General features: G+C 43.4%; 2 non-coding genes across 2 annotated transcripts; both read right to left on the reverse strand.

Annotated features, from left to right (window-relative positions):
* Window positions 1-7,184: 7,184 nt before the first annotated feature.
* On the reverse strand, window positions 7,185-7,346 carry LOC114511782. Its single transcript, XR_003685748.1, has one exon. It is a non-coding gene; the product is annotated as a U1 spliceosomal RNA (small nuclear RNA).
* Window positions 7,347-7,656: 310 nt separating this feature from the next.
* On the reverse strand, window positions 7,657-7,821 carry LOC114511759. The gene has a single exon (XR_003685728.1). It is a non-coding gene; the product is annotated as a U1 spliceosomal RNA (small nuclear RNA).
* Between the last annotated feature and the right edge of the window lie 9,382 nt (window positions 7,822-17,203).

The following is a 17,203-nucleotide window of genomic DNA, read 5'->3' on the forward strand; positions in this document are numbered from 1 at the left end:
AGGAGATGACTCTAAGGTGAGGCCAATGCTGGACAGGAGGGCTCTGAACACATTTGTGAGTGTTGAGCACAGCCTTTGGTCCAGGGAGATAACAAGTAGTGTTGGCCTGGGTTCGGGAGGGGTGGGAGCATAGGGCAGGCTGTTGGCATGTGTGGGCGTCTCTGGGAAGGGAAAGGCCCAGCAAGACAGGGAAGGGTCTCCATGGAGGGGCCCACTGTTCCTGACTGCTGTATCAAAGGACAGGAGACGGCGACATTTTCAGCATTTCCAGGTCCTTCTGTCTTTGAGTTGGTGGAAGTGGATAAAGGGGGGGTGTGGACCACTTTGAAAGCTCAGACTTCAACATGCAGATGTGACTCCTGAGCATATATCATTGCCTGAGAACACAGCCCCAAGCAGGAGCAGAACATCATGTCTGCTTCTCAGGTAAATGTTCTATCCTGAGTCAGACGCTGTGTCTGCTTTCCCTCTTAAAATTGGTGGATTTAGAGCCAACATTTACTTCTTTCTCTCTGGTGGCCCTCTTAACAAATTTGTTTTTTACTACTTTCTCTGCTTCAATGTTAGTCACAGTCCTTTAGGATGTTCCTCTGACATCCTAGAGCCTGCTCTTCATGTGGTCCCCTCGGCTTCTCAATACGGCTCGAGGGACGCTAACCACGAACTAATGACCTGCAACTACTGAAAACGGTCCCTCTGTGACAGACCAACATGAGGACATGTTGGTACCAAGATTCCCACTGGGGGTGGGGTCAGGTCCTGGGATACCAGTGAAAAAGAGGAACATTTCATATATATGTCCCATCTGGATGTGGCATGTCTGTGCAGGCCAGTGTCTTGGCAGCTGTTCATGGTTGGGCAGATTCACACAGGATTCAGGCATCAAGAAAATTCGCAGAGCTGTTGGGATGTCTGACATGCCTTTATTCTGGGTAGGGGGTGTGGGGGGGGGGATTATCCAGGCACATCGCAAGCCACGTGTCACACCGTGGGGAAGTCCTGACTCCCTTTTAGGAGTGCCTGCAGGGTGCCAATACAGACCTTCAGGTTATATAACAGAGCTTCATTCTACGCATGCAGGCCCCTACTCAAGGTTATATGAACACTGCTAACTTATGTTTGCTCGGACATCCAGTTGAGGGAGCCTGACTCCATTTTCTCTACAGCCAGGATTAGGAAAATCATACAATCATACAATCACATGCACAAAATCATACAATCACCATATGGTCTGAAAGAATTCCAAGTTCTGAACAGAAAAGACTTGCTTTCTAGATTGCTTCAGAGACTATTTCAAATACACCAGAGTATAGCATATGAGAGCATTATGTAGCCTAAAATTTGCATGAAGCAATCATTTTCTCATAATTAAATGCATATTGTGAATGTGTCGTTTTTTTTGTTTTTTTGTTTTGTTTTGTTTTGGTTTTTGCAAACTATCAAAACAATGATGCATGCATCAGGCTGCTGATGTTAATTTAACTCAGTCCACTTGGTTCTAGGGCCGCCAGATTCCTCCTTTATAATGTTAATATTCATCCTGTTAGCATTAAGGATCTCATAGGGATTTACTGGGAGATGTGCATAAACCATTATATTTAATCTGAAGACATCCCCCCCCCTTTTCAGTTTCTCTTTGTAGTTTGCTTTGGAAAATAGATGTTCTGACCTTTCTTCAATGATGATAAATGGCTCTTGCTAGTAAGGTTCTAAACAAACCTGGGTTCTGTAAATTTCCACTTTTATTCCACAGTCACAGATATCCTCTTCTCTGTTACTTTCAGCAACCAAGAATCATATAAAACATATATTTCCCCCATAACCATGTGAATTAATGCCATGTTCATGAGCAAGATTGTTGTAATCATTCCATGATGTATACATATACTTTATTGTAACTTGAGCACCTACTGGGTCTGCAGAAATGCAAAATAGGATGCTGGGTGAAGACTCTTGAATGAAAGAACTTAATGAGAAAGGCAAAAGATACCAAAATATATAGTTGGCATATGGGAAAGTGAGCTTTTTAAGTCTGGATCTTTTACTACCCCAAATGTGGTTAGATAGTTGTTTAAATGAGACACTGTTGTGTTCTGCCTTATCATTGGTCAACCTAGACAAATGACTTGTCAAACAGCAGTGGTGATAGCCCCTTCCTGCCTTTTTGTTTGTAGAAATGGGGGAACTCTACACCTGGGGCTGTGGTCAGTCAAGGCTTTGCTTCTACGATACCTAAACTAAGTGGAGGACAGCCCTGGGAGTGAAGGGCCACTGACCAAACCATGCTGACACGGGAGGACCAGGATTGAAGAGCTGTGTCCATCCCCTTCTCTAGAACATATACAGGCACACTCAGGTCACATGATAGCAGCACTTTCCACCCAAAAATTGGGTTTGTCTTAAGGGACTATTTATCCAGCATTTATGAATCACCTTTTGGCCTGGCACTGGGTAGAAAAAAAGATAAAATGAAAATCCCTGCTGTGAGCATCTGGACTTAGGAGTGGGGATGCTGAGAGACAGCTCACCTGGAATTGACTGGTAGCTGCCTGCTCTCACAGACCCAAGGGCTTACCTGGCCTGGAGCCTGGTCTCCTGAGGTACCAGCAGGCCCCAAAGAGTGGTAGTTTAAGCCCAGTACAGGGGCCAATTTTCCCTCCTGGTGGGGAGAAGTCCCGGAACCCAGTGGAGTGGATGGCTGAGGCTCTTGTTTGTACGTAAATATGGACAACCCAGCCACAAGCACATGCCCTGCTGGGGTCTTCCCTGCCATGTGGAACTTGGTATCAATAGATAAGCAACTCCAAGTAATGGCTGTGAGCTGCAGGCCCTAGAATTCACATGCATGAAGTGGAAAAGTAGGAGAGCTTATGTATATAGACAAGGGCATAGAAACACCTAGCATGTTTTGGCCAACAGGTGCCCAAGGCCAGCATCGCAGACAATGAGGGTCCTGGATGTGTGGGTAGATTTGAAAGTTCCTGGTACCCCACACCCACCTCAGGTGATTTTGTAGTAGTGCCAACACTGGACCCCTAAAGGTTGTCTTTTGTGATTCACTTTTTCTTCTCGTTTCTTCACTCAACACTGCATGATCCATCTGTGTTGTGCCCTGCATTGTGATATGGTATTCTATTGCATGAATATACCTCAATTATATGTTAACTTGCTAATGACCTTTTTTTCCATTTTAATTGTTGTTCAAGTACAATTTTCTATCTTTTATTCCCACCCCAGCCCTCCCCACCTCCCTCCCATTTCCACCCACCCCTAGTTTTTGTCCATGTGTCCTTTGTACTAGTTCCTGTAGACCCTTCCCCTTTACCCCTGATGATCTTTTTTTAAAAAAAAAATTATGTTACTTATACTATCAGTTGTTCCTGCTTTTTCTGTTTGCCCACTTACACCCAGTCTCATCCCCTCCCCTCCATCAATCCCCATATCGTTGTCTAAGTCCATGGGTCATACATAAATGTTCTTTGGCTAATCCCTTCACCCTGCCCCCAACAGCTGTCAATTTGTTCTGTGCATCTACCCCTCTGTTTTGTTCTTTACTGTGTACATTAGATTCCACGTATAAGTGAGATCCTGTGGTATTCACATTTCACTAGCTGGCTTATTTCACTTACATTCATGTTGTCATAATAGGTAAGAGTCCTTTTTATTGCTGTGTAGTATTCCATTGTGTAAATGTCCCATGCTTTTTTATTCATTCATCTACTGATGGGCACAGTTCAGGGCTATTGAATACATTCACATTGTTGTACAACCATCACCATCACCCATCCTCATAATTCTTTTTTTTTATTTTATTTATTTATTTTTAGAGAGGGGGAGGGAGGAAGACAGAGAGAGTAACAACAATGTGTGGTTGCCTCTCATGTGGTCCCCACTGGGGACCTGGCCTGCAACCCAGGCATGTGCCCTTACTGGGAATCGAAACTTCGATGCTTTGTTTTGCAGCCAGCGCTCAATCCACTAAGTTATGCCAGCCAGGGCCCATCTTCATAATTTTTTCAGCTTGTAAATCTAAAACTCTATACCTGTTAAGCAACTTCCCTTTCTCCCCTCCCCCCAAATTCTGGCAACCACTATTGTGCTTTTAAAAATGATTTTACTTTTAGGGAGAGGAGAGACAGAAAAATACTTATCAGTTGTCTTTCATACATGTCCCTACTGGGAACCAAGCCTGCAGCCTTGGAATTGAACAGTTTGCAGCATGTGACCAGGAACTGAACCAGCAGCCTTTGTGGGATGACAATCGACTGAGCCACACTGGTCAGGACACCATTATACTTTGTACTTATGATTTGACTACTCCTAAGTACCTGCTATAAGAATCATCTTGTTGTCTTTCTGTGACTGGCTATTTCATTTAGTGTAATGTCCTCAAGGTTATTCATGTTGTAGCATGTGTCAGAACTTTTCCTTTTTAGGCCTACATAATACTCCCATTTTATGCATATTTCACATTTTGTTCATGTACTCACCAGTTAATGGATGCTTGAGTTGCTTGCACATATAAACTAATGTGAATAATGCTGTTATGAGCGTGGGTGTAGAAACACCTCTTTAGAGCCCTGTTTTCATTTCTTTTTGAGTCTATACCAGAAATGGAATCACTGAGTTATGTGATGATTGCATTTATAATTTTTTGAGGAGCCTCTATACTGTTTTTATATACTGTGGCTATACTATTTTATATTCCCGCCAACAGTGCACAAGGATTCTAATTTCTCCACATCAACACTTTTGATTTCTTGATAACAGCTATTCTAATAGGTATGAAGTGGTATCTCATAGTTTTTAATATATTCTATTGATTATGCTATTACAGTTGTCCCATTACCCCCCTTCATTCCCCTCCACACCATCTCACCCACATTCCCCCACTTTAGTTCATGTCCATGTGTCATAAGTTCTTTAGCTTCTACATTTCCCATACTATTTTTACCCTCCCACTGTCTATTTTCTACCTACCATCTATGCTACTTATTCTCTGTACCTTTTCCCCCTCTCTTCCTCTCACTCCCCTGTTGCTAACCCTCCATGTGATCTCCATTTCTGTGGGTCTGTTCCTGTTCTAGTTGTTTGCTTAGTTTGTTTTTGTTTTTGTTTTAGGTGTGGTTGTTAATAATTGTGATTTTGTTGTCATTTTACTATACATGTTTTTTATCTTCTTTTTCTTAGATAAGAGTCTTTACCATTTCATAAAATAAGGGCTTAGTGATGATGAACTCCTTTAACTTGACCTTATCTGGGAAGCACTTCATCTGCCCTTCCATTCTTTTTTTTTTTTAAGATTTTATTTATTTTTACAGAGGGAAGGGAGGGAGAAAGAGAGAGAGAGAGAGAGAAACATCAACATGCAGTTGCTGGGGGGTCATGACCTGCAACCCAGGCATGTACCCTGACTGGGAATTGAACCTGCAACACTTTGGTTCGCATCCCACACTCAATCCACTAAGCTACGCCAGCCAGGGTGCCCTTCCATTCTAAATGAAAGCTTTGCTAAACAGGGCAATCTTGGGTGTAGGTCCTTGCCTTTCATGACTTGGAATACTTCTTTCCAGCCCCTTCTTGCCTCTCTAAGGTCTCTTTTGAGAAATTAGCTGACAGTCTGATGGAAACTCCTTTGTAGGTTATTGTCTCCTTATCTTTTGCTGCTTCTAGGGTTCTCTCCTTCATTTTTACCTTGGCTAATGTAATTATGATGTGCCTTGGTGTGTTTCTTCTTGGGTCCAACTTCTTTGGGACTCTCTGAGCTTCCTGGACTTCCTGAAAGTCTATTTCCTTTGCCAGATTGGGGAAGTTCTCCTTTATTATTTGTTCAAATAACTTTTCCACTTGTTGCTCTTCCTCTTCTCCTTCTGGTACCCCTATAATTTGGATGTTGGAACATTTCAAGATGTCCTGGAGGTTCCTAAGCTTCCCTTCATATTTTTGAATTCTTATTTCTTCATTCTTTTCTGGTTGAATGTTTCTTTCTTCTTTCTGGTCCACACTGTTGATTTGAGTCCCAGTTTCCTTCCCATCACTATTGGTTCCCTATGCATTTAGCTTCATTTCACTTAGCGTAGCTTTCATTGTTTCATCTAATTAGCGCCTAAAAGCAACCAATTCTGTGAGCATCTTGATCACCAGTGCTTTGAACTGTGCATCTGATAGGTTGGCTAGCTCTTGGTCACTTAAAAGTACTGATTCTGGGGCTTTCACTTCTGTTTAAGCCACCTTTTTTTTTCCCTTTGGTCTGGTCACGCCTGTTACGTATGAGGGGCAGAGCCTTAGATGTGCACCAGCGGGGCAGGGCGGGGCACCCCAGTCACTGGGTTGTGACGTTGTATGTGGGGGCAGGGTCCAAAAGGGAACAATGGTGCTTGCTCCACTCTCCATTGGACCTCAGTCCCTTCCGCCGCTTCCCCCAAGCAAACTGGGCCCCTCTGGTGCCAATTCCTGTGTGAGTGGGCTTGTGCACACTGTGGGATTTTCCAGGGACCTCTCCTGTGAGGCTGGGAGTCTCTCCCTGTGCCTCAATCCCTGCAGGTGTTTTCAATCAATGTCTTGAGGCTCTATTTCCCAGCGCTGTGATCCTGGGTTGCGAGCAGTTCCTCACTTCACAATTCCTTCCTCGCTGGATCTGCCAGCTGCCACTTGCATGCTCAAGGTCCACCCACTGAGGTCTTGCGCACCCCAGATGCCTTACATGCCCAGTCCCAATGCTCTCTGCTCTCCATGCCTGGCTGCCCAATTCCGCCCCTCCTACCAGTCTGGATGAACGGGTCTATTTTAACTTTTTGGTTGTCTGACTTCCATACAGTTCAATTTTCTGTCAGTTCTGGTTGCTATTCTGTTTCTAAATTGTTGTTGTCCCTATCTTGGTTGTGCAAAGAAGCACAGTGTGTCTACCTATGCCTCCATCTTGGCTGGAGTTCCTCATAGTTTCAATTTGCATTTCCCTAATAATCAGTGATGTTCAACATCTTTACCTGTGCTTATTGGCCACTTGTATATCCTCTTTGGAGAAATGTCTGTTTAAGTTCTTTGCCCATTTTTTTTAATTGGGTTGGATTTTGTTGAGTTTCAGTTCTATATGTATTCTGGATATTAATCCTTCATCAGATATGTGATTTGGAAATATTTTCTACCATTAAGGTTTCTGGTTTGTTGTTGTTGTTTTTTTACCCCAGAGGAAAGTGTGAACGCAGTCCCTCACTTCCAGAAATTACACAGTCGAGCTTCCCTCATTTGGGGAACTCACAGGTCAGCACACCTGGATTGCAATGGAGGAGACTTGCCCTAGAAAACCACCTCCTTTATCATGGTATCTCTCCTGCCAGGCCAAGTATTGTGAATTGAGTTTTTATTGTTGATCTTTTTTTTTTCTTAGTCCTCACATGAGCACATGCTTGTTGATTTTAGAGAGGGTAAGGGAAGAATAAAGACAGGGAAACACTGAGCTGTTGCCTCCCATATGCCCCTGACAGGAGATCTAACCCACAACCTAGGCAGGTGCCCTGACTGAGAATTGGACCTGTGACCTTACAGTTTACAAAACTCCAACCAAACCACACCTGCCAGAGTGATAGTGTCTCGATGTAAAAAATATTTTTATTTTCATAGAAGTCCCATTTGTCTATTTTCCCTTTTTCTTTTTTTCAGGGGAGAGGGAAAATACAGTCCCCCCACTACCACAAATTACGCAGTCGAGTTTCCCACATTTGGGGAAATTGCAGGGGTCAGCACATCTAGAGTGCAATGGATAAGTCTTGTCCTGAGAAAACCACCTTTGTGATCCTAGTATCTCCCCTGTCAGGTTAGTATCCATTTGTCTGGTTTTTTTTCTTTCATTGTCTGTGCCTTTGTGGCCACCCAGTTTCCCAGCACCATTTGTTGAAAAGACTGTCCTTTCACTAGCTAATGGTCATGTAACCCTCATTAAAGTATTTTTCCCATTGATCTATATGTCTGTATTTAAGCCAGTACCATGCTGCTTTGATTACTGTAGTTCTGTAGTAGGTTTTGAAAATTAAGGAAGTGTAAGACCTCCAGTATTGTTCTATTAAGATTGTTTTGGCTGCTGGGGTCCCTTGCAATGCCATTGTGATTCTGATAGGAATTGCACTGGTCAGTTTGGGGACTATTACCAATTTATGTATATTAAGTCTTCCAATTCACAACACATGATGCCTTTCTATTTATTCAGTATTTAATTTCTTTCAGCAATTATTTGTAGACTTCAGTGTACAAGTCTTTAACTTCCTGCCTCTATTGCTGGCTCTAAGGGCAGAGGCCTACCTACCAGCCTCACACTATAGCCTAATCTATTTGAAGCCAGTATAATCTAGTCTCTCTTGACAACATGAATGGCTCTGGAGGAACAGGATTATCTAACCTCACACTCTAGTCTAGTATGTCTTGCCTCCATGGTTGGCTCCAGGGGAAGAAGCCTACCTATCAGACTCACATTGTAGCCTAAACTGGTCTAGTCTATTAGAGCCTACTCTAGTCTAGTCTAATCCATGTTGGCTCTGTAACCAGTGCTTGGGGAAGAGGCCTACCTTTGAAGCTCACACTCTAGTCCAGCCTATTCTAATGTGCCTTGGCTCTATGGCCAGCTATGGGGGAAGAGGACTATGTACCAACCTCATAGTCTAGTCTAGTTCAATGTAGACTAGTCTGGTCTAGTTAGTTCATTATAGTCTGTCTTGGCTCCATGGGCAGCTATGAGGGAAGAGGTGTATCACAGTGTAGTCTAGTTTTGTGTAGTCTGTCTTGGTCCATCGTTGGAACTTGGGAATGAGGTCTACATACAAACTCACCATGTAGTCTAGTCTAGTATACACTATCTAGGTTGGTCCTACTTGGCTACATTTCTGGCTCTGGGGGAAGGGCCTACCTTCTAATCTCACAATTTATTCTAATCTAGTGTAGTCTAGGGAGCGAGGTCAGAGAAAGGAGAGGAAGACACAGATCAGTGGAAAGAGGTATCAGAGATGAGGGAGAGAGATCACAGACAGTTTAGAGAGAGAGATCAGAGGCAGAAGAGAGATGATAAGGAGGAGGAGGAACAGATTTTATAAAAAAGAGAGGGAGCTGTCCTTGGTGTGGATCAGTGGGTTGAGTACTGGCCTGTGAACCAAAAGGTCACTGATCCGATTCCCCATCAGGGCACATGCCTGGGTTGCAGGCCAGGTCAATGTTTCTCTCACACATCAGTGTATCATCTCCCTCTCTTTCTCCCCCCTCCCCCACCTTTACAAATAAATTTTTAAAATCTTTTTTTAAAAAAGATGGAGACAGAGATCACAGAGAGAAAACAGATCAGAGAGAGAAGAGAGGGAGATAGAGATTAGACAGAGGAGAGGGTCACAGAGATCTCCAAAAGCAGAGATGGAAATCAGATCAGAGAGAGAAAGATCAGAAATATCTAAAAAGGAGAGATCAGAGAGATCTGAAAGACAAAAAGAGATGAGGGAAGAGAGACCAGAGAGAGAGATCTGAAATAGAAGAGAGCTCAGGTAGAAATCAGAGCTAATGAGAGAAGAGAGGGAGAGAAATCAAAGACATCAGGGAGATGTGAACAAGACAGAGCAGAGACAAGAGATCATACAGAAGAGAGAGAGATCAGATAGAAAGAAATCAGACATAAGAGCGCAGGGAGGGAGAGATCAGTGAAAGAAAAGAGATTGGAGAACAGATAGACATATCAGAGATCAGAAAGAAAGATGAGGGGAAAAAAGAAAGAAACCAGAGAAAGAAGAGGGGGAGAGAGAAATTAGAGATTAGAGATGGAAACAGGTATCAGAAAGAGATCAAACAGAAAGAAAAAGATAAGAGAAAGGAGAGAGAGAGATCAGAGACAGAGAGGGATCAGAGAAAGAAGACTGATCAGAGACAGATCAGAGTGAAGAGAGATCAGGGAAATGAGAAAGAGAGGGAGAGAGAGATCAGAGAGATCTAAAAAAGAAAGATCAGAAAACAGGGAGAGAGAGAGCAGGCATGCCAGGACATACCTCGCCTTGCTGGAATTTGCTGGGATGTTCTGGGTTGCCATGCCACATCTTGCTAGTATGGGCCCAGCTGTGCTGGGCTGGGCAGGGATGCTTACCTGCAGCGTTCCCCAATCCTCAAATGTCTGCAACTGAATCTTTTACTTTTTTTTAATTATTGAACAAATAGAATCTAGAGCAAGATAAGAATTTGGGCTAACAGACCCCCACCAATACCAACGTTTGGGTAGTCATGTCTCCCCAGGAAAACTGGCATCATCTTTACTTGTCAATCAATATGTAATTTCGTCACCTCCATCCTGCCAACTATGTAAGTCCTCAAAGGACTCTTTCTTTGGGCTCATGGCTCTCTTGCCACACAGGGGACCTCTGGCTGGAGGGCCTCTGACCACCTGGGTGCTGGCCCCCCAGGCCTTTGGCAACCCTTGCTTTAGACACCCTTGCTTTTGCTCTCCCATTCACTAATAAAATTTGCTTGCATGCTAATAGTCTCACTGACCTGTAACTCTTTACTGAATCGGCAAGAAGAACCAGGGTTTCTTGGGTAACAACTCAATACATCTCAGGGTCTCCACTCTGCCTTTTTCTATAAACACATTCGCCATCAGTGCTTGTGTATTTAAGTGCATATATTCAATTTATGTAGACTGCAGTAACGTCAGGTAACATAATCATACCTGTCCTGAGAACATTCTGCCTCCACTGCCTGTCTCACTTTAACCCTGGCTGAGGGTGACCACACCCCTGCCAGGACTGGAAAAGTAGACACTGCCCAGCCTGGATACAAGGACAGCACCAAAGCCAGATAACTTCAAATGGGAGCCCTGGTCCATGAGTCCTCCCTGGTCCCCAGAGAACTGCTTCATTAACTACCTGACCATAAGCAGACACTTCACAGTGTATCACACAATGAACAACAGTACAAATAGGGCACCTTCCCCAGAAATTAAAAACGGGTGCCTGACTTCCTCTGCTGCATTCCTACAGTAATACTGCATTCCACTCAGGGTTTCCTCCCCAGCTCTGGGACACACAATCACAGTAAACTCAGGACAGATGTCACCAAGGCCCCCAAAGAAGGGGAAGGCCAGGGGACTGCTCCCGGCACAGACAAAACAGAGCCTCTGGGAACCTACAGAGATGAAGGCTGACTTTTTTCACTGAAACACACCATAGTGATGTTCAGAAAGCAGGGTGCAGGGCATAAGAGGACAAGGAGTTAATGATTTAGACAAAAAGCCAAGGTTATCCCTTCTCTCTGCTCAGCCTGTGGACTGGGACTCGTGAGGGGAGCTCAGGAGCCCTAGTTTCCGAGGTTGCTGGGCCCACAGCAAAGCCACTGCTCGGTCAGTATAACCACACAGGGTCGCAGAACAGATGGAAGTGGAGGATGCGCCCCACAACCCTGGGACTCATTCTTTAGTTTCCTTCTCCCTCCCTACCCTGCTGACTCCCAAATGTGTGTTTTTCAGATCCAATCTCTGCTGTAAACTGTGGATTGGTTTATTCAACTCCTAACTCCAGATAGCTATATTACAGACTTCTAAAACCAAACATCTACAAACTGGAACTCTTAAGCTCCTTCCTGAATTCATTCCTCCCAAAGACTTCTTCACATAATTAAATGGATACATCCTTCATGAAGTCAGTCCAAAAGTCTAGGGATTTTCCTTGATTCTTCTTTTCTATGATATCCCATTACCCATTTAATAAGTCCAGTAACCACCATGTTAAGTATTATATTATAAACTTGATCAATCCTTACCAAATCTATAACTAAAGCAGGAAGCCAACCCCAATCATTTCTCACCTGGATCACCACCAAGGCCTCTACCTGAGGCACATGCCTCTGGGCTTGCCACACACTGTCCTGTGCTGTCTACAGGGGTTTCTCCCTGCAAAGCATCCCCGAGGGATACTTTCTAGCAGCTAAATTGGATCATGTCTGTCACCTGCTCAAAACTCCAACTTCCCACCAGGTTCTGAATAAAACTGATAATCTTTAGCATGGCCTACGAGGTCAGGTGTGGCTTGTGCTCACTGCTTAGATGTCACCTCCACACACCTCCCTGTCACTCAATGTGATTATCTCTCTCCTGATGCCAGGATTTTACACTGGCTTTACCTCTTCCCAAAATGTGTTTCCCTGGGAGACTGGAAGGATGGACATGTCACACCATTGTTTCTTAAAACTGCAGACCTGTGCCTGGTGCGTAATAGGTGCTGAGTCCATATCTGTTCAAGCAAAACACAATCTTGGGGCAGATCAAGCTAGTGCCAACCTGCTGGTGAAGGTGTGTGACGGAGTTATGAAAACTACTCAGAATTAAGTTTCAAGGGACTGATTCCACAGATGAAATTTCCACTCTACAGAAAAATTACAGAGTAAATGGTTACTGGACAGAGGAATCCCAGGAATCTCCTTTTAACCCCAGGAAAGGTGGAGGCCAAGGGTGGGGTGAAATGAAATGAGGGGGATACTGGCTTTTCTTTTCCTAGCTGCTCATGACTTTAAATGAGCTACCTACTCTCTCTCAGCCCCAATTTCTCATTGGTTTAAAGATCGAATGAGATTATAATATAAAGAACTCCCAAAGATTAGGTGCTGACCTACACTGATTCCTACATGCCTGCTTTTCTCTTTCCTGAGAGACAACAAAATCTTGCGTCTAAAATGGCACATAATTCTGGCTGGTATGGCTCAGTGGATTGAGTGCTGGCCTGCTAATCTAAGGGTCGCTGGTTCAGTTCCCACTCAGGGCACATGCCTGGGTTGCAAGCCAGGTCTCCAATACGGGTGCACGAGAGGCAACCACACATTTATGTTTTCTCTCCCTCTCTTTCTCTTTCCCTCCCCCTCTATAAAAATAAGTAAATAAAATCTTTAATAAATAAAATCAATTAAAAATAAATAAAATGGCACATAAATAATGACATGCAGCAGTCAGAACCATGTGACCTCAGAGCCAAGGAAACTGCTTTCATTTGACAGAGGACCATGGTGCTTTATCAATAAATGCTTATCTAATTGAGAACTTAACACTAAAATATACAAAGATAAATACATCATAAACAAACACTCATGAATAATCATCCTAGTGCCATTGGAGAGCTGAGCATATTCCAGGCACTGGGCTAAGGGCTGAATACATGTCCCCTCACTGAACCTTCACAGCAAACATGGTGAGAGTTCAGTCAGCCAACTGAGGTTCTAAGTATATACCTTGTTTAAAGCCACACAGCCACCAAGTGGCAGCTGGGATTCCACTGACCAGTCTGTTTAGTTCTGTAGCCTGGGCTGCAAACCCAGGGCCACTGGGAGGTTTCAGCAGTCTGTGTGCTGCACGTAGGAGCCTGAGGGACAACGTGGGGCTGAATTCCAGCCCACGGCGATGAGCCCTGGCACTGGGTCCCTACGCAGAGGAAGGCACATTTTTGCCATTTCCTAGAAACACTGCATGTGTTGAAGGCATTCTGAAGAAATAAAAGGCATCCAAATTGGGAAGAAAGAAGTAAAACTGTTATTCTTGGCTGATGTGATGATACTATACATGGAGAACCCTAAAAAAACCCAACAAAAAAACCTACTAGAACTGATACATGACTTCAGTAAAGTAGCAGGATACAAAATAAATATTCATAAATCAGTTGCATTTTTATACACTAATAATGAACTATCAGAAAGAGAAACTAAGAAAACAGCCCCATGTACAATTGCATTAAAAAGTACCTAGAAATAGCCCTGGCTGGTGTGCCTCAGTGGATTGAGTGCCAGCTTGTGAACCAAAGAGTTATCAGTTCAATTCCCAATCAAGGCACATGCCTGGTTGGCAGGCAAGGTCCCCAGTGGTGGGTACACATGAGAGGCAAGCACACATTAAAGTTTTTCTCCCTCTTTCTCCCTCCCTTCCCCTCTCTAAAAATAAATAACATTGTAAAAAAATACCTAGGAATAAATTTAACCAGGGAGGTTAAGAATAGCTATTATAGGAAATGGACAAACTAAAGAACTTGTATGTACCCTAGCTGGTGTAGTTCAGTGGATTGAGCATAGGCCTGCAAACCAAAGGGTTGCCGGTTCGATTCCCAGTCAGGACACCTACCTGGGTTGTGGACCAGGTGCCCAGTTGGGGGCATGTGAGGGGAAACCACACATTGATGTTTCCCTCCCTCTCTTTCTCCTTCCCTTCCCCTCTCTCTAAAAAAAAATAAATAAAATCTTAAAAATAAAGAACTTATATGTACAACCCATGGACATGAACTAAGGAGAGGGGGAGAAATGATGGAGGGATGAAGGGTGGGTGTAGGGTGGAGGAGCATAAAAGGGAGGGAAAAAATGGGACAACTGTAATAGCATAATCAATAAAAGATAATTAAAAATGGAAAAAATTAACCAAGGAGGTAAAATACCTGGACTCAGAAAATAAGAAACTAAAAGAAGATACAAATAAATGGAAGCATATGCCCTGTTCATGGATGGGAAGAATTAACATCATTAAAATGTCCACACTACCCAAATCAATCTACAGAGTCAATGCAATCCCTATCAAAATAAAATTGTGTTTTCCACAGAACTAGAACAAATGATCCAAAACCATATATGGAACCATGAAAGACCCCAAAGAGCCACAGTGATCTTGAGAAAGAAGAACAGAGTTGGAGGTATCCCACTATCTAATATTAAGCTATACTACAGGGATATAGTAATTCAAATGGCATGGTACTGGCATAAAAACAGATACATAGATCAGTGGAACAGAATACAGTCCCGAAATAAATCCACACCTACATGCAAGAAAATGAAACTAAACCACTTTACACACCATATACAAGAATAAACTCAAAATGAATTAAAGACTTAACATAAGAATTGAAACCATAAAACTCTTAGAATATAGGCAATAAAAAAGTATTCCTTACATTTGTTTTATAACCAGTAAATCTAACCACATCACTTCTGTTATAGACCCTTCCTTGCCCCTTAGTTCCCATTTCTCTTCCCAGCCTAGCCTGCAGCATCCTTGGAGGGCTTCTCACTCTGCATGGTACCCACCTCTCTGAATCTGGGCCTTTGTTCATGGCTCCTGCATACCATGGAACCTATTCTCTGGTCTCTTCACCTCCTGACTCCTGCTTATCTTTCAGGCCCAGCCTACATGCTCCTCCTCAGGAAACCCTTCCTATACTTCCAGCAGAGTTAGGCAGCCCTACAATGTGTTCTGGGACACCAGACCTCATATTAGAGCACTGGCCATGTGCCTGGTGCAGAGATCTTATCCAGCAGGCACTGAGTCCAAGTTTCTTGAGAAAATTAGTAAATGCAGTGGGGGTTACAAAGGGCTTGTTTTCCCCCTACAATTCTTGGCCTTTAATTTCCTATTTGGGCTCTGTCCTCTGTTATGGACTCCTGAGCCCCAAATCCCATAGAGAGGGATAGCAGGAGACCAAGGGCTCAGGGTCCCAGCTGGTGGCTATGCTCAAACTCCTGTTCTCCAGATATGAATGGATGTGTAAAACCTCATTTTTCTGTACTAGGTTCTCATATAACTTCTGTGGCCTCCCCAACACCTGCAGGATAAACCCAGCCTCCTTACCTTGACATCAAAAGCCCTTTGGCACTATCTAGGTCATGGCTGTTTATTTTTTACAGTCATGACCCTTTGTATGTTGACACCAGCACTTTGCCCCAGTGAGTCTGGTGACTAATTCCTGCTCATGCTGCAGGTACATGGCCCTCTCCTGCACCTGTCTGCTGGCTTGCACTATTCTACTGGCCATGCCCAGTCCTCTGCAGATGTAATGGAAGAAATTGGTATCAGTTGTCTGACACACACTGATGACATCATCTATCTTGTGTATTAATGGAGGGGTGCTGACTCGTACTATTAATCTAATCAAAAGAAACCAAGAGTTTTATGCAAATTTAAAGCCACAATAAGCCCCCATGTCTTGTAACCCTTAATTTTTTAATTTTTTTAAAAATTTTATTTTTAGAGAGAAGGAAAGGAGAAAGAGAGGGTGAGAAACATCAATGTATGGCTGCCCCTTGCACTCCCTCTACTAGGGACCTGACCTGCAACCCAGGCATGTGCCCTGATGGGGAATTGAACCTGCGACCCTTTGCTTCGCAAGTCTGTGCTTAATCCACTGAGCTATACCAGCCAGAGCTAATTTTTTTTAAAGATTTATTTACTTTAGACAGAGGGGGAAGGGAGAGAGGGAGAGAAACATCAATGTGTGGTTGCTTCTCACAAACCCTTTGCTGAGGATCTAGCCTACAATCTAAGCATGTGCCCTGACTGGGAATCGAACTGCGACCCTTTGATTCACAGCCCAGCACTCAATCCATTGAGCTACACCAGCCAGGGCTATTTTTAAAATTTTAAGATTGATTTTTGAGAAGGGATAAGGGCAGAGTGGGAGAGAGACAAGTTGTTGTTCTACTTATTTTTGCAACCATTAGTTAATTCTTGTATGTTCCCTAAGGATCAAACCCACAACCCTGGTGTATCAGAACTATGTTCTGAATAACTGAGCTACCAGCCAAGGTAGCTTTAGCTTATTTTAAATATTAAGTCTTTTTTTAGCATTCTAGGCAGTAAGGCTCTCTTCTTCAGAAGACTGAATTTGCGGGGAGGGGCCACATATTCATCCTCTTTATTCATGCTTTTTCTGAATCCTGGTCTACAGTGCAGCAGATTGAGTATCCAGATGGGACCAAACATGAAAGTTTCTCCTTCACAGATATCCCACCCCAACTCTACCCCAAACTGGCATCTCAGATGTCAACACATTCTTATGTTCATCTGTCACAAAGGGAACACTTTCAATAATTGTAGGTCATTAGTCATGGTGAGAATTGTTCACACCACATGGGAAGTCAAGATGGAGAGAGGATTAAGAGAAGCTCTGGGACATAGGAAAGACGTATTCTAAAGAGCTAACTTTGAGTGCAAATGTAAACCCACACATACTTCCCATGTTTAGTAACTCTAATAGTACCTTCTAATTGCAAGTTTCTTCTATTAACTCCTCTTTAACAGAACATTCACAGGTATCCTGACCAATAAAATGTGCATTTTTTAACCCCTGGTCTGCAGAATTGATTCTGCAGCCCCATGAACCTAAAATTTGCACGTCCCTTCTTTACCAATACCTAAGCCTCTGAGACCATCCCAACAGGGACGCTGGGC

This window comes from Phyllostomus discolor, chromosome 12, assembly GCF_004126475.2.
Source record: "Phyllostomus discolor isolate MPI-MPIP mPhyDis1 chromosome 12, mPhyDis1.pri.v3, whole genome shotgun sequence".
In the NCBI taxonomy this organism is placed as follows: domain Eukaryota; kingdom Metazoa; phylum Chordata; class Mammalia; order Chiroptera; family Phyllostomidae; genus Phyllostomus; species Phyllostomus discolor.